Source organism: Tachypleus tridentatus, chromosome 8 (assembly GCF_004210375.1).
Source record: "Tachypleus tridentatus isolate NWPU-2018 chromosome 8, ASM421037v1, whole genome shotgun sequence".
Classification (NCBI taxonomy): domain Eukaryota; kingdom Metazoa; phylum Arthropoda; class Merostomata; order Xiphosura; family Limulidae; genus Tachypleus; species Tachypleus tridentatus.
Genome location: NC_134832.1, coordinates 94418192 through 94440774, shown reverse-complemented (window position 1 = coordinate 94440774; position 22583 = coordinate 94418192). Strand labels below are relative to the sequence as shown.

General features: G+C 33.8%; 1 protein-coding gene across 4 annotated transcripts in view; it reads left to right on the top strand.

The window, feature by feature from the left end:
• Positions 1–22583, top strand: part of LOC143222971 (protein jagged-1-like) — a 152562-nt gene that overhangs the window by 5325 nt on the left and 124654 nt on the right. The window contains exon 1 of one of the 4 annotated variants that reach the window (XM_076450256.1): positions 16783–16901. The exons of the other annotated variants lie outside the window; for them this stretch is intronic. The gene's annotated coding sequence lies outside the window, so the exon portion shown is untranslated. Of the gene's footprint in view, positions 1–16782; positions 16902–22583 lie in introns of those variants that run through there. 4 annotated transcript variants of the gene reach the window in all.

Genomic DNA, 22583 nt, shown 5'->3' with positions numbered 1-22583 from the left:
AACTATTTTTCTCTGCTCTTGTCATTTATGCTACCCCGTCGGTTACAAGAGTTGTATTCTGAACTTCAAATAATTTTCTTCTTTTCGTCAAAGTCCATACAGACGGGTTCAAGTACTTTAAAACACACTTTAACAAGAAAACTCATTCTCCTTATCTCTATTAAACTGTGAAATTCACTTTAAAATATCGCCCATTACGGTTAATCACTCACACGCCGGCTAGATTCCCGTCTTCTTCGCTAATTAATTTTTGACTGAACTGCACTTGACTTCACTTAACTTTGTTTTTTTAAGTCCTTAGCCTGAACTCACTTGGTCGCTTATATTTATACACTGATCACCGAGGTCTCGTACTTTCTGTATAGTACGCGAATTTAGCTGATTTAACAATACTTAGTTCAGGTAACAAGAAAAACAGCTAAAGCTCGTTTAACGTGACGTCAACAATGTCAGTAAGACCTTGGCAACAATGTAAATACAAACACAGCATACGATTTTCACCGAGTTACGAAATCAAACTTGTTATAACTGTCATCTTTAGAACAACTACTTTTAGGTCTTTTGTTATGAAACATAAATTTAATATTAAATCACGAAATAAACAAATTAATAACACTCAGACTAAACAGTCCTGTGAATCCAACAAAATGTATTGTATAAAAATAAAAATAAACATGGATAATACTGTAACATGGTAGGCCGTCTTTAGTTTTTCATTTCAGAAGGTTAATAAGTTTTGTTCTGAATTTCGCGCAAAGCTACACGAGAGCTATTTGTGCTAGACGTCCCTAATTTTGCAGTGTAAGACTAGAGGGAAGGCAGCTAGTCTTCGCTACTCACCGCCAACTCTTGGGCTACTCTTTTACCAACGAACAGTGCGATTGATCGTCACATTGTAATGTACCCTGAAATGTCTCGGCTGAAATGGCGAGAATGTTTGGTGCGACCGGGATTCGAACCTACAACCCTCAGATTACGAGTCGAATGTCTTAACCCACCTGGCCGTGTCGGGCCAATACGTTTTGTGGTCAAGCTTATGTTTGATATGTGAAGCAGCGGCGGCGCCAGGATATTTTCGTTGGGAGAGGGGTTGAGGTAAACTGTGGAGGGGCTTCCCAAAATGTCATCAATATAAAGTACAGATAGTAAATTATAATAATGTAAATACCAAGGAACATTTCAGAAATGTGTACTATTTTGAACTGCGTTTTCAATGCAGTTTTCATTGGAAATTCATACTCTGATTAAAAATTCATTATTACAAATTAGAAATAATATCTGTTTATGAAAATATGCGTATATGTAAAAGAGGAAGCTCACCTAAATTCCACTCAAGGTAATACATAATAATAAAGAAAATCAAGATTAGCTTAGATTGAACATTTAATATACCATTAAGAGTAAAGCTGCAAATCAAAAGAAATATAACATAAAGACATAGTTTACATAGCAGAAACGAATTATCCCATGTGAAATTAATACACTCTGAGGAAAAGTAAGGTCACTATCAGGCTAACTATATTTCATCTTAATGAAGACGTTGAATTCTTCAGATCTATGTCTCTTTGATGTTAAATGTTAAGCAACAACGACGATTGTGTTTTCCATATTTTATGAATATATGTAGGTAACAATATTGATTTACTTCCTAAGATGCAAATACTGTTTGTAAACTTCAGTTATCCAATAATTAATTTATAAAATGTTTATATCATTTCTTTATCCACGTGCTGTAAATATCCGTGCATGGTGCGCACATTTTGCGCACAAATATGAAGTGTGTACTATACGAAAGAACAGTATTCTTTCAGTATTTTTTAGGTGAGATTTTCAGTCTAAATGTTGCCTTAATACATCTTATATTCCGAAGTAAACATCGTTTATTGCTGTCGGATTAATCACCATAAATCAAAACAAGAAGGACCACAATGAAAAGAAATAAAATAAAACAGCAGTACGGTTTGTACGCTGATATTTGTTAATAATTGGGATATTTTTTTTTAAAACTGAGCCGTAAGATAATGTTACTATTCTGTAACACAGAACTTGTAACTTTGTAACTTTCAATCTTACACACTCTCTAACCCTTTACGTACGTGGAATTGTTCAAAAACAAGTATAAAGAAATTACAGGTAGTCGTAAGTTCAGCCTTTGTTTGTTCATTAAGTAGTAGGGTTAATTAGTTGACAATGGTATTCACTCACAACGCATACGAACAATTTGTAAGCAACAGAACAACACAACACTTAGGCTGACAAGCCGTTAGGGTACGCATTATGTATGGGCATACTGATTTTTTTTCTCCGTAGAATGTGAGGCCGATAAATATACACGCACTATACGAATGTATTTTACGGAAATTTCAAGCCATGTAACTTTCAGCGTGCGTGCTCGGTTTTCTTATTGATAAAATGCATGAATCTGTTTTATTGCTCTCGGCGTAAGAAAATATATTTTTAAAATTATATTTTGCTACTTAAATCTATTTACAGTATTTTAAACAAAAACAGAAGTTAGAAAAGTATAAACTGTGTTCTTCTAAATTATTTCTCTCTCGTTTTCAAGTAAAGTAAACTAAAAACCTAAACTACATACTGGGTTAAAATATTAAACGCACGACTACTAAAATCAGTCTAGAATATGATCCCTGGTGTCTGTTTCTAGAGTATTAGTTGTAACATCAAAACGGACCATTAAGTGATTTTAATGTCTTCACTTAAATGCTATTAGTATCAACAGATAGTTCTTTTCGAACATTTCTCAACGATATATATCGTTGCGAATATCTCGTTAGAATTGAAAAGCTACGCAACGCCGTTAGAATATCGCATGAGATAAGAGCATTCTTGTCTGTCTGCTACGATGACGTATATGAGCGTCTTACACTCTACAGACCAGCCTTTTCCCTGTAAATCTCTTCGTATAGATGGTTACTGAATCTTAAGTGATACCGTAGTAATTAGTTTCCTGTCGTATCCGTAAATTGAATTATTATTATATTTGACATAAGACCTTAAAAGTAGATTTATTATATTTTTTAAAATGCTATATTCTTAATCTAGTCTCTTATGGATTTTCAAGATTTAAAAGTGTTGAATAATAGTATTTTAACCAAACTATATTCGATATATCCATTGCCAACGACGCGTTTCGCTTAAACCAGAGTTTAACAGATCGGCTTGGACACAGCAAACACAGTGGTCTGAACAATAATTATGTAATCCATTTGTTACAATAATAGTTTCCATGGTGTGGACGCCTTTAACAAGCCGGTGAAGAATGATCATAATTATTGTTTAGACAGGAAGTAATTTAATACAGTGTGATAGGTGTTACTTTGATGTCTAGAACTTTCACCAAAGTTTGAAAAATAGTTGTTTATTTGTGGAACCATAATCGTCATTTGAGGAGCTGTTTTAGCGACTGCCCTTCAAGCGCGGAAGTGGGCCCCAAATGTTAGATTCTGTGAGACATTTCTTGATAGCACGAATTAAAAGACATATACGTAAACTAAGTCATGATATTAGGGCTAAACTAAGGAGAGAAGTGTCTTCTTTCTCTCCTCCCCCACACTTCCAAGCTTTTTTCTCCTTTGTGTGAAATTAGGTCTAACGGTGAATATTGGTTACGCTAAATATGAAAGTTTTTGCCGAATAATGCAGAAGAACCCGTCAACAACAGAAACCATTACAACCGTACTATACTTTATAATGCAGATCTTTAGCTTTGTAAGATTATATTGAATCTCATTTCAAAGTTTTCCTTACCTTATATTTTTATAGTAAACATTTCGAAAATCTTGGTAACTAAAAGCTCAATCTTTAACTAATTGTCAGATTTTCAACGTATTTAAAGTTGAAGTAGTCGGGATATGTACGTCGAATCAATTATTTTCTTCAAATGATTCACTTCAACTGACAGATAATCTGTGACACAAGCGGTTGAAATACTACATAAAACATTGGCATTGATTTCAGGTCTTCAGGTACACACCACCAAACTTGTATTCTACAAGATTAATTAGGGTTAACTTGAAAATATGAAAGATTAGAACTGTGATCTAAGTGCCTTGAAATCGTGCTAATGGTTATTAAGATACACTTGCCGTTTTGTACATGTACAGCGTACCTGAATAGGGAGACTTACAATGTCTGGGGAATGGGTAACTGTGTTTAATGTCGTAACGTACTGAGCCTACTATGAACTCTGTTTTTTTCACATTCAAATGAAGTTGGTAAAGCTGACAAATATACTTACAAAAGAGGAAGATAGTTTATACCGTACTACTGTTTGTGCTTGGAGTATTGCACTTCTGATGTATAGATATGTGTGTGTGTTTGTGTATGTAAGTTTGTCTAGTATACTGTGAGTTGATAACTCTTAACTTAATTCAAGCACTAGCACAAGGAAAGATAAACCTGGTAACACAGGAGTCAAGTTTTCAGACCCTGAAAAGGCTAATAACCATCTATACCACCTCCCCTAGAGTGCCACTTGGTGAACAACCCCCTTTATACCTTGACTGGTTTTGTAACGTGTTGGAGGTTGTCTAGGATTTAGGAAGCGTTCTTAATCACGTGATGTATATATATATATATATATAAAACCCATAATGACCTGAATTTAGGCCTTGTAATATGTATTCTCTAGAAGATTGGGATTCTTTCAAAAAAATAAATGTAGTATCAGTGCACTTGTTCTCTCATGATATACAGTGAAGTCGTAAATGCGCTGATCTTTTAAGATACTCGCAGGAAACTTGATAACTTACTTTACTTCCAACCTTTACGTCATGTACTTGTGGTGTATTAACTTACACGTATCTAGCAGACTTTCATTCATTAACTTCAGGTTCTTTGCTATGATTGTCTATTAAATTAATCCACCGACAAGATCACACTTAGGTGTATGAAAAAGTATGTGACATATAAAATTGTCCATTTAGGATAACATTTCTGTATTGAGAAATATATATAGTTGATAATTGTCTGTCACCTTTACAGAAGATCAGCGTTTCGAAGCGCATCTTTTTTCCTAAAAAAAAGTTATTATTTCCAAAATTAGTGAAACGGACGAATGTTCTTACTTTTATATAGTAAACTATATTTTACTAAAAATAAATATCTATCATTCGATTTACTACTCGTCTCCGAGTGATGCTGATTTCAGGGAATTCCTAGACAAGAGCAAATCGATAAAATAAATTAGTAGTATTAACGCTGAATATTCTTGTAATGTATATATAGGTGTAGGATCAACGTGTGAGTAAAATACATTTAAAACACTACCTAACTATATGTGTGAGTAAAATACATCTAAAACACTACCTAACTATATGTGTGAGTAAAATACATCTAAAACACTACCTAACTATATGTGTGAGTAAAATACATCTAAAACACTACCTAACCATATGTTTGAGTAAAATACATCTAAAACACTACCTAACTATATGTGTGAGTAAAATACATCTAAAATACTACCTAACTATATGTGTGAGTAAAATACATCTAAAACACTACCTAACTATATGTTTGAGTAAAATACATCTAAAACACTACCTAACTATATGCGTGAGTAAAATACATCTAAAACACTAACTATATGCGTGAGTAAAATACATCTAAAACACTAACTATATGCGTGAGTAAAATACATCTAAAACACTAACTATATGCGTGAGTAAAATACATCTAAAACACTAACTATATGCGTGAGTAAAATACATCTAAAACACTAACTATATATGTGAGTAAAATACATCTCTATGTGTCAATTATACCATATCTGTTGTATTCAATGCTGAGAAAGAATTTTACCCGATATCACGGACCATCTAGTTAGTTTTGATACAACAAATACATTAATGGTTGGGGTGCTATTTATGTTATCAAATTACACGAGCAACTGTTATGGTGTGAACTAAGTTAAGTTGGTGAAGTTTAATTTGTATCAATGTTACATCAGCCATTTAGAAAAAAACAAATGAAGGTAAGGATTAGTAATACATTATTAAATATTTAATTTTACTTTATTTAATGTTACTCGTCATTCATAAAAACTGAGTATTTACATCGTTTATAAAAAAAGTTATAATCAAAGTTGTAGACTAGGGATGTCGTGCTACCGGGGTGCCATTTCAGGACTTAAAATTGGATCTCAATCTTGATACAACTATACATATGTATATAAAAATAAATTAATCACTTTACACTCGAAATTAAATGCTTTTTATAACCAAACTATCAGAGTATTAGAGAACACACTGGTTGTTTGTAATCCCCCGTGTTCACTAGTAAAGCTCTCTCAGACAGATCAGCATACGCCCTGTTACTCTCCCTCAAGAGTTGGCGTCTGGCACCGTGTGACTACTTCGGATCAAGAGCAGCTGTTGGAGTGTTTAAAGGGTAAAACATTTTAACATACGTCATGTAATTATTAAGACACGTGAATATAGTATTAAAACTGTTAATAAGATTCAGCTTACAGTTATGAGATGTGTTGAAAGATATGCATTTTACAAAGGCTTGTTATTTACATAATATAAAGCCAAGGTTTGTTTTTTTTTCATCTATTCGTGTTAACGGGATAAGAGGAGTGAAAAACATTACAATAGGTAAATTCTTAAACTATTGTACAGTGGGGGATATCGTAAGTTAATAAAATATACGTTTTTATAACGTGTTGTAACATTAGTAACTGTTATATGGTACCTAATTGTTTTTTGAGAAAGGTGAATTACATGTTTTTTCTCAGTAATATATGTATACTAAATTTAGTATTGTATAGAGTTACTTTAATTAAGATGGATTCACATAACTGAAAATGTGAGAGGTTTACCTTTATGGTGACCTAACACATCTAATGTTCGTGGCAGGACTCCAACATTAAAATTTAGCACCACAACATTGCTGTATACACACCAGCACTGACACACACACATTTGTATACTACAGATGCATCGTGCCAATGAACTAACAATGGTAAGTCGTATTAATTAACCGGATAGAGAATATATGCATATCTGGGATCTTAAGATTTAAAATACACTTAGTCTTCTATATTTTATTCTTTTTAAATTTCGGGTTTTGAATTAGGCTTACAAGAGATCGCGAGTTTCTCTCTCCCATATTCAGTCTAAATTATCGAAATAAAGATGTTTACTTAAATTTAGTGAAAAATTAATATTACTACCATTGTAACTTAAATTTCTTATTGCAGGTTGCGTTAAATTAATAATATATTCACTTCGTCTTTACAATAACTTTTATATACAGGGTGAGCCAAAAGTAGGTGGACAGTGAAAAAACCTTTATTTAGAGATCACGTATACGTACAACTATATGTAATAAGACAATTATATTAATGAAAATAAAATGTTATTTATTAACGCAAATGCTCAAATTGTTGAGATTTCCAATACTCTTTTAACACCCATATTCTTATCTGTATTTAAAGTATTTGACATTATGGGTTCTATTAACAATCTAAAAAAAAGAAAACAGATTAAATTAAAACAAATGTAATTATACAATTGTAATTATATAACACAAATAATATAGTTGCAACATATTTATAATATACAATTGCATTAATATAACCGATACATAAACCTATTCCAAATGCTGTCCACCTACTTTTGGCTCACCCTGTACATCAAGAGTTAACTCCTGGCGGTTGATGAGTGACTTACAATAATCTTGAACTTATCTTTTGATTTTTTTAAAGTAAGAAATTATAAATTCGAACCATTAAATTATGCGTATATTAAAATTTACTACTACTGTTTAATATTTTTCGTAGTCTCCAAACTCAGTGAGAATCCATGATGAAGTTTGTAAGTTGGGTAATAATTAGCGTTACGGTATACGTTTGATTGGCGGCCATTATCATCAAAACGTCAACTGTATAGTAACTGGTAATTCATTCATCAGTAAATACTAATAGAAACATCGGTATTCATTCCATGTAGAACATTTTTATCAGATGGAAACTGTCGTATTTTCTTAGTTTTACAAACTTTAATGACATTAAACTTGAAGTAATAACCATTGTTAACACAACAAAGCTTCAGTAAAGATTTAACATATTCAAGAATAACCGTATTACTGAATGTTACTTCTTCGTTTGAATGGAAGCCTTGCCTCTTTCTTTTCATAACCTAAATTCAAAGTAAACTCTACTATACCTTTTTAAAAGTCTTATTTAGTATCTAGGAGACCTGCAAACGAATGTGTTCGAATACTCCATGTAACAATAAAATGTGTTGAAAATACGAAATAAAATATATTAATTTTAGTTAAGTATTTTTCTTTAAAGCCCAATGAAAGCTGCAGTTTTTACTGGGCAGTTTCAGTCATTTTTTCTATCTTTTTATGATGCCATGTGTCACAACATGAGTGATATAGAACTGACTGTATATTAGAAATCTTACAATAGGAATTAAAACTACTATCCACGTGATAAATGAAGTAGAAAATAATATGAGAAGACAATGAATCAGCTTACAAAGCTTAGGACATAGAAGGGATTCAGTACAAGTTTGTACAAAAATAAAACTTTGCAAAAAAATTGTTAAACCACTTTTATATCAGAAGCAGTTTCAAATAAATTATCAATAAATCTTTATTCCTATTGGTTATAAGAGACTAGCATATTTCAGCTATTTCTGCTCTGTTATCTAAATAATATCCTCGTTAGAAATATGAAATTTCAAGAGTACACTGTGCTTGGAGTTAATTTATGGTTTTATTAAGTAAACAATTTTTGCTTAAAAACTGTTTTATCATATTCTTATCATATGGTGGGCAGAGCACATATAGTCTATTGTGTAGCTTTGTGCTTAATTCTAAAGAAAAAAATAAAAACATGATGGTAAACATGACTACATCAGCAAGTTTATAAACTATTCTACTAAATTATGACTTGTTCTCTTCAGTCATTAATTTGAATAAGAAGCATGAAAGAGATAAGGCTTGATCTAGTAGTTAGTGTGTCAGGAGGTCCAAGGCTCATGCCACGATGCCGCTTAACATATTTTGCATTCTCAACTGTAGATACATGACAAGAGTGAATTTCAGTTCCGTTATTTGGCTCAAAACTTTTATAGTGGTGAATGCTATTAACTTGCTGCTTTCTCTTTCATCAATAGTTGAAAATTAGGAACGGCTATACCTGGATTTTAGAGGTTTTTGACATGACTGTGTAGGTTCTATTTCAATGAAGTACATGTATGACTTTGGTTTAAGCTTCTCACATTATATTTCAATGGAATTATACTCTGTGTTGTCGAAATTTATTCTCATGCATTACGTTCACCAACACTGTTCACTCTTCAGAGTTTAACGCTTGTCTAGGTTCAAGTTAAGCTCTATAGAAAACTAGTTATAATCAAACTCTTCGAAACTATTGTGCTTTCTGTTAGTATCAAATGTATTTAAAATGGTTTGAGATTGTCTTATCTACCCCCTCTGAACATTGAAAAAAATAATTGTGCACGATGAAATAGTTTGAGCCCCTTAGTGGCACAGCGGCATGTCTGCAGATCTACAACGCTAGAATCTGGTATTCGATACCCATGATGGGCAGAGCACAGGTGTTGCTTTGTGCCTAACTTCACAGAAACAATTAAATATTTTTAAATTAAAAGGGCTTTAAATTGTAACGTAATTTACCAGAGTACATAATTAAAGAAGTCCGTTTTGGAAAACATTCTACAACATTACACTCATTTTGATCAGTGTATATGTCCACCTTCTGTCGTCGACATGACAATACATGGAATACACATACATCTGTGCGAGTGGGTGAATAGCTTTTAACGTTCAGTGCAACCTGGCACACTGATTAAATGTGATTAAATGTCATTTTGTCCTGGTAGCCGTGAAAGTATTCAGGTATTAAACTAATCAATACAAAAACTCACGACTTTGTTAGCTTAATGAAGTTACATTTACTTCTTTAACTTGATAAAAAGTACGATTTTGTGATTTAAAGACCTGCCTCAAAATGGTATAACCCCCTTTCTTTTATTTTGTTAATTCTTTATAGCCATAGGGAATTTACACACCGTTGGAGTTCACTTATGTTACTTTCCGTCTTCTGTATAACAATAAGAGCAGAACAGGTATGGCCTGAATTTCTTTACGCTCAGCAGACGAATGCCGTGTCTAAGGAGCTCGAGGGAAGCACGAGTTTATCTTTTTTTGACGGGTATGTCGTGGCATGTACCTGTATTTCCTACATATCATTTTACAGGGAGGGAACGTAAAAATTACGAACGTTTACATTTTATTGAAATATACAAAATTTTGATGTCTCAGTAATCTTCTATTTTGTTCTGTTTTTGAAGTTTTCGCAATATCCACCCAATTCGTGGTGCGCGATATATATATATGTATGTATATATATAACTGTAAGTTATCAAAACATTTAGATTTCCTGTGCTAAGTGAGCTTCAACTGAAACAGAACTAGAACTGAATGAACCGACTTTTGGTGAAAAGCCATGCAGTTATTCTTTATACATAAAATATCTAACCTTCGCTGCAGGAATCAAAGCGCCCTCTCATGGCTATTATAGGCCCCATTGTACTGACCCAGCTTTTGAACTATATCCAGTCATTTCTATAGCTATCATTCATACCTTAAAGTGTTTCACTGGGACAACCTCCCATGGTATCTGAGCGCTTGTGCTAAATTTAGTCTTGCTAGTTTTTGATAGGAAATATGTGGAACGTCTGGATCAGAATGTAGGTTCTTTTCTGTACCTGAAGGGTCAGATCCATCTAGGACCTCTTTCTTCCGCTAGCTTGTGAGAGGAGGAAGGGCAGGAAAACTGTTTCAAAAATGACACCCTAGGGATCCCAAACGAACAAAAAATATGAAGCCATATTCGACTTCAGCGACACTGCAAACGTGCTAGCTCTAAAACAGTTGTGAAAGTTCGCGAACAAACAAATTTACAAATGAATAGCGTTAATTAATATTGTTTGTACAGAATGTTTATCACACGTGATGTCCATTCTACTTTATAATTTAAGTTTAAAAGTAAAAACAGTGCTTAGTAATTAAACATTTCAAAGTCATTTTTTTATTGATAAAATATTGATGACTTAATTGCTAAGCCATATTAGCCTACAGTGGCTCAGTCTGAAGGTTAATAACTCTAAAAACTTGATTTTGATACTATGGATAACCTATTTTGTAGCTTTGCACTTAACAGTTGAACAATAAACTAAAATAGTGAACCTTACCTAAATATTTACTAACATCCCTATACATCTAGCCTTACAATTAGTAACGATAACTCTATTAAACCTTACTGGCAACCAGTCTCTATAGACCTTGTTATAGGAAATTACCTTGCGGTTTTATCAAAGTTAACTGTACTCCAACATTATATATAGATCCTCAAGCCTGAACTTGTAGGAAAAATTGTAATGTTGAGCTGGTATGTTGTTACACGTCCTCTCCCTCCTTACCCCACAATACACACACAACTGTTTAAAGCTGTGGCGATACTTATGAGTGCTAATGATTTGTAACGTCATTGTTGTATCAGTTTGTGCATGTGTTTTACTAGCTAGATTCAAACCACAACAGGTACACTTGTACTTGCGGATGTATAGAAACCTTAAGTAATGGATCCTAAGTATTAGTTACTTATTTAGAAGCAGCGTAAGCCGTACGCGTGCCCAGACGCTTAAACTGACATGCCTGAACGCGTGTGGTCACAAATAAATAAATAAAAAAAGTATCTGCAGTCTGGAAGACATAAAAATGAGATGGAGAATTCCAAGGACGACGGGGCGAAGCTAGGGATGTTAGGGAGATTTTCATATACATGTAAACAACAGACGTGAGAAGGACAGTATAACTCGTTAAATTAGTGTTTGTCCGTGATCCGGTGTTTGTATCAAAGTTTTAGACGTGTATCAAACACCGCGTGTCTGAAATTATTGGTGTTAATGCTTGACTTTAAATCTAGTAATGGTAGAATAATTAGAATTACGAACTAATTGAAAAATTAACTAGTTAATTCTCATTTTACCACCATGTACCTAAAGGATGATTCACATTTACCACCATGTATGATTCACATTTACCACCATGTACCTAAAGGATGATCAACATTTACCACCATGTACCTAAAGGATGATAAACATTTACCACCATGTACCTAAAGGATGATTCACACTTACCACCATGTACCTAAAGGATGATCAACATTTACCACCATGTACCTAAAGGATGATTCACATTTACCACCATGTACCTAAAGGATGATCAACATTTACCATCATGTACCTAAAGGATGATTCACATTTACCACCATGTACCTAAAGGATGATCAACATTTACCACCATGTACCTAAAGGATGATCAACATTTACCACCATGTACCTAAAGGATGATTCACATTTACCACCATGTACCTAAAGGATGATCAACATTTACCACCATGTACCTAAAGGATGATCAACATTTACCACCATGTACCTAAAGGATGATAAACATTTACCACCATGTACCTAAAGGATGATTCACATTTACCACCATGTACCTAAAGGATGATCAACATTTACCATCATGTACCTAAAGGATGATTCACATTTACCATCATGTACCTAAAGGATGATTCAAATTTACCAGCATGTACCTAAAAGATGATCAACATTTACCACCATGTACCTAAAGGATGATCAACATTTACCACCATGTACCTAAAGGATGATTCACACTTACCACCATGTACCTAAAGGATGATCAACATTTACCACCATGTACCTAAAGGATGGTTCACATTTACCACCATGTACCTAAAGGATGATCAACATTTACCACCATGTACCTAAAGGATGATTCACATTTACCACCATGTACCTAAAGGATGATACACATTTCCGAAGTTTGCTTTGCAATGTTTTCGTTCACAAATGTTGGCTTTTTTGTTTTTGAACTTCGCACAAAGCTACACGAGGGTTATCTGAGCTAGCCGTCCCTAATTTAGCAGTGTAAGACTAGAGGGAAGGCAGCTAGTTATCGTCACCCACCGCCAACTCTTGGGCTACTCTTTTACCAACGAATAGTAGGATTCACCGTAACATTATAACATTCCCACGGCTGAAAGGGCGAACATGTTTGGGGCGACGGGGATTCAAACTCGCGACCCTCGGATTACGAGTCGAACGCCTTAACCCACCTGGCCATGCCGGGTCCATTCACAAATGATAACTTTCATTTCTTGTAGGACATATTAATTTTTATAAAAGGGGGAGATTGTTCTAATTTTATTGTTTGTTCACAGTTAAGCACAAAGCTACACAATAGAATATCTGTGCTGTGCGGTTATCGATACTCAGTTTTGAGCGTTATAAACTCTCAGACGTGCCGCTGAGCCCAAACGCAGCTTGAGATGACTTAGTCTCCCTCAAAGAAAATTGTTTTCATCGTCTCAAAAATATAATACAGACACACACAAAATAATAACAATATATTTTCTAGACAGAAACTCACGAGCCGCCACTGGCTGTGCCACAGGGGAAGGTGTGTATGTGTTGGTAGGTAGAGTGCAGGCTAGAGTATTTTATGGTATGGTTGGTGGTATTTCACTGGTAGTGCATACAGCGTAGACATAATAATATCTTGACATTGGTGGACGCCTACTGCCTGTTTTATATCCTTCCACTCCAGAAACGATGAGAAGTAGCCCAACCTTTTCCTAACCAGCATGGTAGGTCATTCATGCTTCTTTATTGTAATGCCCCAGATATTAAACATAATTTAGCTTCCCTGCTATACACATCAAAACGGTTTACAACAACTGCTAATGAGCTTTGTCCTTCATTACTGTCACTTTTTGAGATATGTTTCAAAGAGTTTGGTACAAACTTAACATTAAAGTGGTGTTTTGTATCACTAGTGGCGAACATATCTTGGTAAATCAAGTTTAGTCTTTTAACGCTGTTAAAGGTAAAGTAATATTGTTTGATATAAAAAGTAAAGTTTCAAAAGTTTAAAAATTACTCTAAAATATTGAACAAAATTTAAATTGAAAATGACTTTAAAAGGTGTGTGAGCGACATTTTTGTTAAAATTAACTGTCAAGTAAATTAACAAGTAAAACCGGAAATTAAGATTCAATATAAATTTCTATAATATATTTATATATATAATATTTTGTTTTAGTTTTCTTTTATATTAATTTTTTTTTGTAATCAGATATCTCTGGTTTCTGTTACTCCAGATATGTTATTCGATATTCGTGTCCCCCGCTAGTACAGCGGTATGTCTCCGGATGTACAACGCTAAAATCAGCGGTTCGATTCCCCTAGGTGGGCTGAGCAGATAGCTCTTTGTGGCTTTGCTATACGAAAAACACACACGCACTTGATATGCGTGAGGTATATACCTCGTGTTATAGCTTTAATGACATAATTAGTCCGTAGAGCTTTTGTAATCAAATTACTTGTTGAAAGATGAATTGCAATTATCCACACATACAAAATTCGAGAAGATGTGGATATGAAATTTGAGCGTGAATTAAGCCTATCTTACTAACTAGTAACGTGAACTAAAAAGAGTGGTTTACGACAGTAAAATTATTATATTTTACTTTTGTTTATTAATTAATTGGATTTGTTTTGGCACCCAGCAACTTGTTCAAAAACACCTACAGATGCATGACTAGGAATCAACTACTTCTAATTTCCTAATCAGTTTTAATACCAGGAAGATCTTTGTAGTCATTTCAAATTTCCCATCCGAAACAAATGTTCTGATCACAATCTAATATATGATATTTTTTAGTAAGGAAATGAATCAAAGATAAAACTTGTTTGGACACAGGTTGATGCGATGAAAATGAGCCAATATAATAATTTAAATTACTAATTATAATAAAAATGTGAAATTTGTATTGACTAAAAGATGACACAATATCTGTTGCCATAAAACTTCATTAGTTCAAAATACACATTAATACTTTCGAAGTTGCATCCTCGTTTATGTTTCAAGCAATCGATCAATAACTGTGGTATCTTTAATTATAGAAAAACTAAGTGATCCTGATTTTAGATCGCCCAAATATTTTATTTTTAGAATCGGCCAAGAGGTACACACGTCGATATTTGTGGTCTTAAATGCATCAAATTGCAACAATAATGAAATTTATAAGACATTTCGTTTATGTGTGGCTTTTGAAACAGTCCAAGTAATACTATTTCTCAATGTTATGTAGTTTAGCAGTGAGTAATATTTTGAAGTTCAGGGTTCGTTTACAATCTTGAGAGCTAAAAGAGCATACAGACGCACTTGCCTTATCTCACTCACGGAGCGCTAAGACTACTGTCTCACAGGAGAACTATAATTGGTACATTTAAATAATTTAGATATTATAAACACAACATGTTATAGATTACTACTTAAACAATGATTTTTAACACTTGCAACGTATACACTTTTTCAATTAAAGTTGTTTAGTTTCTGCCCACCTGTAAATAAATACAATTCTCATAATCTCAAACTGTCATTTCGGAAGCTCATTTACTGTTTAGTTCATGTATCTTGTTGGCGGTGATCACGTAGTAGTTAGGTAGTTTATACATATAAAGAAAAGTACCTTGCTACCAGTAACTACAGTTGTTACCTGTAGCTCAGAAAGTAGAGCGAAATCGAACCAGAGGGATTCATAAGTTTTATTAATTTACCCTACTTGCTACCCAACGATCTGAAGCTAGGCTTAATCTATGATAGAGAGGGGGTTTTTATCCAGATAATAATTCGAGTTGTCATAGAAACCCTTTATATCAGACTACATGCGAGAAGTGTCAGACTTATCCTGGGATATATGAAAATATATAAAACAATTATATTGAACTTGTATTTGATAATTAATATGCAGGTGCGAGTAAATAAATTATAACGAGTTTGCTTTATTGAAATAGGTAGATAAATATACTACAGACACAATCAATACTTATGAAAGTTTTTATCCATACTGTACGTAGGTAAAACCGCAGAAAAGAAATGACTTCAGGTGATATGATATAGTTTTTATTCTCACTAAGCTTCAAACAAAACCCTATTCTGAAATGAATGCTTTCTGGGGGTGTATACTTACAATGTTTCACGTTTCAATATTGCTGATGTATGTGCGAAATGTTGAAAATGCAAGTAAGAAATGCATATTTAACTTTTTATAAACTGAGTTCTAGGCCTGGCGGTTTACGTGTAATATGACACCGTAACCAGTTAATATATTCTTAAGCAAAAAACCTCTGTTAAAGAATGGAGAAACTAAAATGTACACGAAGGTATAACTTGGACAAAAACACAGGGGTGAGTGGGAAACAACATCGTCTGGTTAATCCTCTTGCGTCTATGTGTTACAAACACAAACGTGTCACTTTATAATTCATAAACAGCGTCGAACCAAGAACAATGTTTCGAAAAGTGAGCTGAATCTAGTATAAAGTGAACTACTGAATAAGGCAACAATAACACGAGTAATAAGACCTGGAATATAAACATTAGATTGACTAATACCCTAACCTTCCGTATTGAAACTGTGGGAAGTGAAACACAAGGTGTCCCCATGGGCAAACAGCACGGTCAGATGTGTTACGTTGCTTTGTGCCAAGAGAAACACACGTACAAAGCATGCTCTGACGATGCATTGAAAGGAGTTAGAGAAGTACTGTTGTAAAACCATTAGAGGTACTGAAAGCTTGTTAGAAACGCCGGTTTTTCGAAAAGTCTGCTTTTAATGAGAGAATAAGTGCTGTTTTAGAAAAGGTTCGAGTGATGATGAACGCCAATCGATAATCTGAAATACCACGTGTATGTGCCTGAGGGAAAGCGACACCTGCAACCATAGTCAACTGATCCTCAAACACTAGGTACGCTGTAGATTGTGGTCGTAAGTGCTCATTAAATTTACCTGACACTAAATACGGTCTCATCCGTTGCTGACTTACAAATTATTGAATATAGAGCTCTAAACTTGCCCATTTTAAGAGAATAAGTAGACCTCTTTTGTAATTATAATGTTAGCTTTTGTTCATTTTGTACAGTTTATATTACATAATATTTAACAATACATGTATAGTCTTAATAATCAAGAAAAACCTTGTTTTCACGTTGTATAAAAACACGATTATTCTCTGTTCTGATACGGTAACCAAGATATTCAAGTAACTTCAAGCATTACTTGAAATAGGGACACTTAACTATTTATTATTCGCAGATTAACTAATTCAACAAATAATGTATTTTAGTCTCGTAATCAGACTTCTCTTATACTTATTTTTATGAGTGTGTGTGTGTGTTTATCGTTATTAAGCGATTCGGTAAAGGTAAACTGAACAGAATAATTGGAATTTCCGGACCGTATGTATAATTGCTTCCATAATGGCGCGTTCTTCGAACCCACGTAATCAGAATTATACTCAGTAAACATATTTTTTGTCTCCCGAGGTTGGACAGATGATTTTATCATGATCTTTCCTGCTTCTGGTGTTCATTAAACCCAATGAAAACCCATCATTGACGTAAAAATGTAAACATATTTGTCTTATTAGTCAATAATAGGAATAATTCTATAGAGAGAAACATTCATTGTGCCATTATTTGTTGGAGGCATTAGCTTTCGTATTTATTTCTGTATTATACTGGAGACAACGGAAGTTTTATAGACATGGACACGTTCGTTGATCTATCCCATAAAGTAGGGGTTCTCAACCTTCACAGCCAGTGTACCACTTTACTATACCAATACTTTATATTCATCATCATTCGAAATACTTCGTAAGATTACCTAAATGAATCATAAACCATTTACTGCCACATTAAAAATACACACAAAATGTTCTTGGCATTTATGTCACTACCGTGCAAAAAAAAAATAGTTACTCTTATAATCTTATCTGGCAACGGTTATAAATCAGAGCCGAAGGTTGTCTCACGAAACATAGCTTTAAAAATACTTTGAATTTTTTATTTTTTCGTGATTAGATATAAATGAAACAATTTAAACACTCAGATAAATTGGTTCACATTTTCGTATGTATATCATCACAGTAATAAAAGGTACGTATAAACAAATCTAAATTTTAACTATGAACACCGTACTAAAACGCGCATGCACAAAACGTTTGAGATTCGATACTGCAATAAAGATTCATCACATGCTACATATGTTTTGAGTGTAAATAAATAAATATAATAACAAAAAGATTACAGTTCAAGGTATTTGTGTAAATATGAATAATTAAAACATTTAGATAATCAACGTTTTTAATGCTCAATTAAAAACATCGTATCCGAGGGTCCCGAGTTCGAATCCTCGTCACACCCAAACATGCTTGTCCTTTCAGCCTTGGGGGCGTTATAAGTAACAATCAATCCCACTATTCGTTGGTGAAAGAGTAGCCCAAGAGTTGGTGTTAGGTAGTGATGACAAGCTGCCTTCCCTCTAGTTTTACACTGCTAAGTTAAGGACAGCTAGCGCAGATAGCTCTCGTGTAGCTTTGCGCGAAATTCAAAAACAAGCAAACAAAAACATAATATATTCTGTGACTGTCAACGGTCTCCACAAAAACAATATATTTTGACGTCCAATCACATCACTCTTGAGGATGACGTCACTGGACGTCGAAACATGTGTCTGTTTTAAGATCGTTGATGGTCTATTCTTTGGGAAAAGTGTTGGTAAAATACACGTTACCATTTTTTAATACGTTTTACTTATTTTATTAGGTACAATAACAACAGAATTAATTATCTTTGTACAACATAAATACGATATTTTCGTAAAATTTTGCTAACCAAGAATTTTTTAAATGTTTCGATTTTCGATTAGTAAGGATAGTAGAAAGTGCCATTGAATATTTATTTTTACAATGAACTAACCTCACTAGGCTTAGTCTTTCTCTATTAAACACTGTTTACAGTAACTGGTTGCTCGGTCTTCATTGTTTACGATAAAATAATTATTTCTTGTTATTTTAATGTATGCATAATTATAAGACAAGCTAGGCATTGTGGAATGAAATGATGAAAATTATGTTTGTATAATAATTTCAGAAGAAGTATAAGAAACAATTATATTTTAATGAATAAAAAAGTTATGTTGGAATGGCGACAACTCAACATACTGTAAGTTCTATGTTATCAAATTAGTTTTTGAGAAGCAGCGACTTTTCAAGGACTGTGCTTAATACACGCAGTAATTATTTTATATATGAAAATATCAATGAAATTCGCCACGTAGCGTTGTGTTGTGTCTTCTTATGTTTCCAGGTGCTACACGGTTCTTTGATTTGCCAGTAGGGCACGGCCAGTATACGTGAATCTGGTTTTAAAACGTCATCGTTATTGTAAATTATCTCTTGTAAGTGTTTAAGTTGCTGTAAGCACGCACCCTGTGCCACAGCTGCATGTCTCGGAACATACACCGCTAGAAACCGGGTTTCGATACCCGTGGTGGGCAGAGCACAGATAGTCCATTATGTAGTTTTGTGCTTAAATACCAACATCAACATTTTTGGAAAGTCCGTCTAGACGTTTAGAGATACTAAACTTTGCTCTATAAGTTTGATTTACCGCGTTTAAATTTCTGGAAAATCTGGGCAAACGTTTTACAGATCATTCGGATTTTAGGTCTTATAGACCTGGGAAGGTCAGTTGCAGTTTGGCCTCTTCCTACTTCCTTGAATATTGTTTCAATAGAAGCTTGTAGTGGCTCCTTTTTTTTTTTTCTTTTTTTTGTTTCGTTATATTTATCCTATCCAGGGCCAAGGCCATGAATTTTATCCCATGGCTGATGTAAGTTAAGTCCTGCTATAGGTTGAGTTTGATTTTATTTGACACCAACTTTTACTTTGTGAATCAGATTTAACTTCAACGAATAACGTCCGATCAAGTGCTAGACATGTATACGAAAATCTGTCTACGCTTGCTTATGTGCGTTGTTTAAGCAAGAACTATGGAATAACACTATTCGAATTTAAAGTAGGCAAGTGGCTTTCGTCCGTATCTTAGAATTTTACGTGTGGTAAGAAATTATATATTAAAGACCAGTAAGGGGGCATATTTTAATGTTAAGAAGACAATATGTAGCTGAAAAGAAATTAGTGCAAAACCTATAAATAGGAATTCTTGAATAATCGGAAACTATACATAAACATCAAACATACATTCTTAGAATTTCCTTGTTACGTATGTATATATGCATGGATTTTGTATCGCATATATTGAAATCACAAATCATAAATATAACCTTTAAAATTCAGCGTCAGTTGCGGTTTAAAAATTAACATGTGTATTTCATTTACTCAACCAAAGTCAGTTCCAGTAAAATGGTTATTACAGAAATCAACAGCGAGAAGTTTTGTAAATTTTTCTCTGTCGATTTTCCCTCCTTTTTTCGATGTGTATGGTTATTAACAATGAACGTTATTTGTCTTGAGAAGCTGTCTCACCTCATTTAAAGTTCTGACCGACCGGGGTTAAAAGAAATACGTCGTTCTGCTTGACGCACTTTTCTGTTGGGGGAGTGAAGTGGAGCTTGATAGTGCAAGCTCGGAAATTTTCCAATCAACACGTACAGTTTCAGTTCCCATGGTCCTCGCTAAACAACGGACAACGAAACTGTACGACCATGAAATTAACAATTACAGTAAAAATCAGGATTTCCAAAGTTACCCTGTAATCGTCGGAATAGATGCTCTTAAAAAGCAAGAAATATCTAAAATAGCCTTAGAAAAAACTCTTGAATTATTAAAGCTTTCACATGGAACGTTTTCCCATCTGAAATAAAAGCGTGACATTTTTAAAGTAAAAACAAAACAAATAAGATAATTTTGTATTATTTTGGAACTCTAATCAAGATGGAAAAATCAAAGATTCATACACATAAATGTTGTGCAATCCCACTATGGGCCGGCTGACAAGCCTTATCTTAGAAACTAATAACACATTAAACATAGCGTGGACTTAAAAGAAGCAAGCTGTAGCTACTTCATCAAGCTCTCGGCTGTATTACAGCATTAGCCGCATGCACAGAGGTCACGAATTTCGTACTAGAAAATTTGTTTAATTTTTTTTACCCATCACTTGAGAAACTTGACTTATTTATGATCATCTTTGACTTAAACTAGTCTTTCAGTGTTTTCATCAGTGGTGATTTTTACGCAACTGGTATTTTTTTGTTTTAGAGCAAAGCCACGTTAGGGTATTTGCTGGGTCCTCCGTGGAGAAGTTAACTGCAGATTTCAGCATTGTAATTCTGTAAACTTACCTTTGTCTCATCGTCAGACACGAGTAACTATGCCAATAACATAACTGCTAAAAAAGAAGTTGTTTCTCGTTCGAATTCCGACTAAAAGGGTGATGAAGGAATGCTGGTTTTATTTCATTTCAACATTTCAGAAATTTCATGTAGAGTTTGAAAGGTTGGTTTTTAGTTACTTAACTTCCACAATCTTATAGTTATAGCTTCTGGAACACAACTGACTTTAACCTGTATAAACTTATAAACATTACCATGATTGAAGGTTCGACAATTTCAGTTTTAAGAGGCTTAACTTTTTCATTTGTGTACTACTGTATACTATGTTAGATCTGAAACATGCCTTAGTTAGTATATGTGTATACTTACACACATATATGTATATAGGGAGAGTCTTGGTCAAAATATTTGAATATTTTGTAGCACATAAGCTCATTATTACTAAGATGGGATATAAATATATTTGGTGCTGTCAAAGTAAGAAACGCACGTTATATTAAACATCTAAATATGTTAATATAGGTTCTATAGCCATCATGAACGATTTATTAGAAAAGCAAACAATTTTATCAGACACCTGTAGAAAGATGAGTAAGTCAGCATTTCACCTATCACAACAAAACTTTATCAAAATATGTATATATATAGTGGCAAAATATAATATCAAATTATTATAAATAGTGTATCTAATCTTATATCAACTCATATTAAATATTCAGTACTTGTTTGGTCATCTTCTAACTTTAAAAACCTCCACAAGGTGATGTAGCATGCTATCTATGAAATTATTGATATAATCCACCATGATTTCATCCCAGCTTCTCACTAAAAAGCCCTGTAACTTAGTTACAGTTCAACCCAACAGTTCTGAATGGAATTGCAATTTGAAGACTTTGCCAATATCCTCCTGATCGAGATAATCCTTTGTAATATTTGCACTGTGGGAAGTGGAAATGCCATTGTGGAACACAAAGTTATTGCTCAACCTTACCTTAGCATATGGCATAAAATATAGTATCCATTTGGTGCCTGCAGCAGGCGGCATTGACTTTTCCCTGGAGGATATGAAGAGCAGTTTTTCACCATGATGAATAGCTGCCCAAACATGTACTGCACCACCTCCTGTTGGAAAAACAGGCTTTCCTCATTTTTCTCCAGGCAAAAAACGAACACGAATCGTATCTTTAATTTTAACAAGTCAAGAATAAGACTCATCTGAAAAGATGACATGTCGCTAGTGTCCTGACTATAAGTTGGCATGTTGTCTTGCCCAAATATTATAGTGACAGCG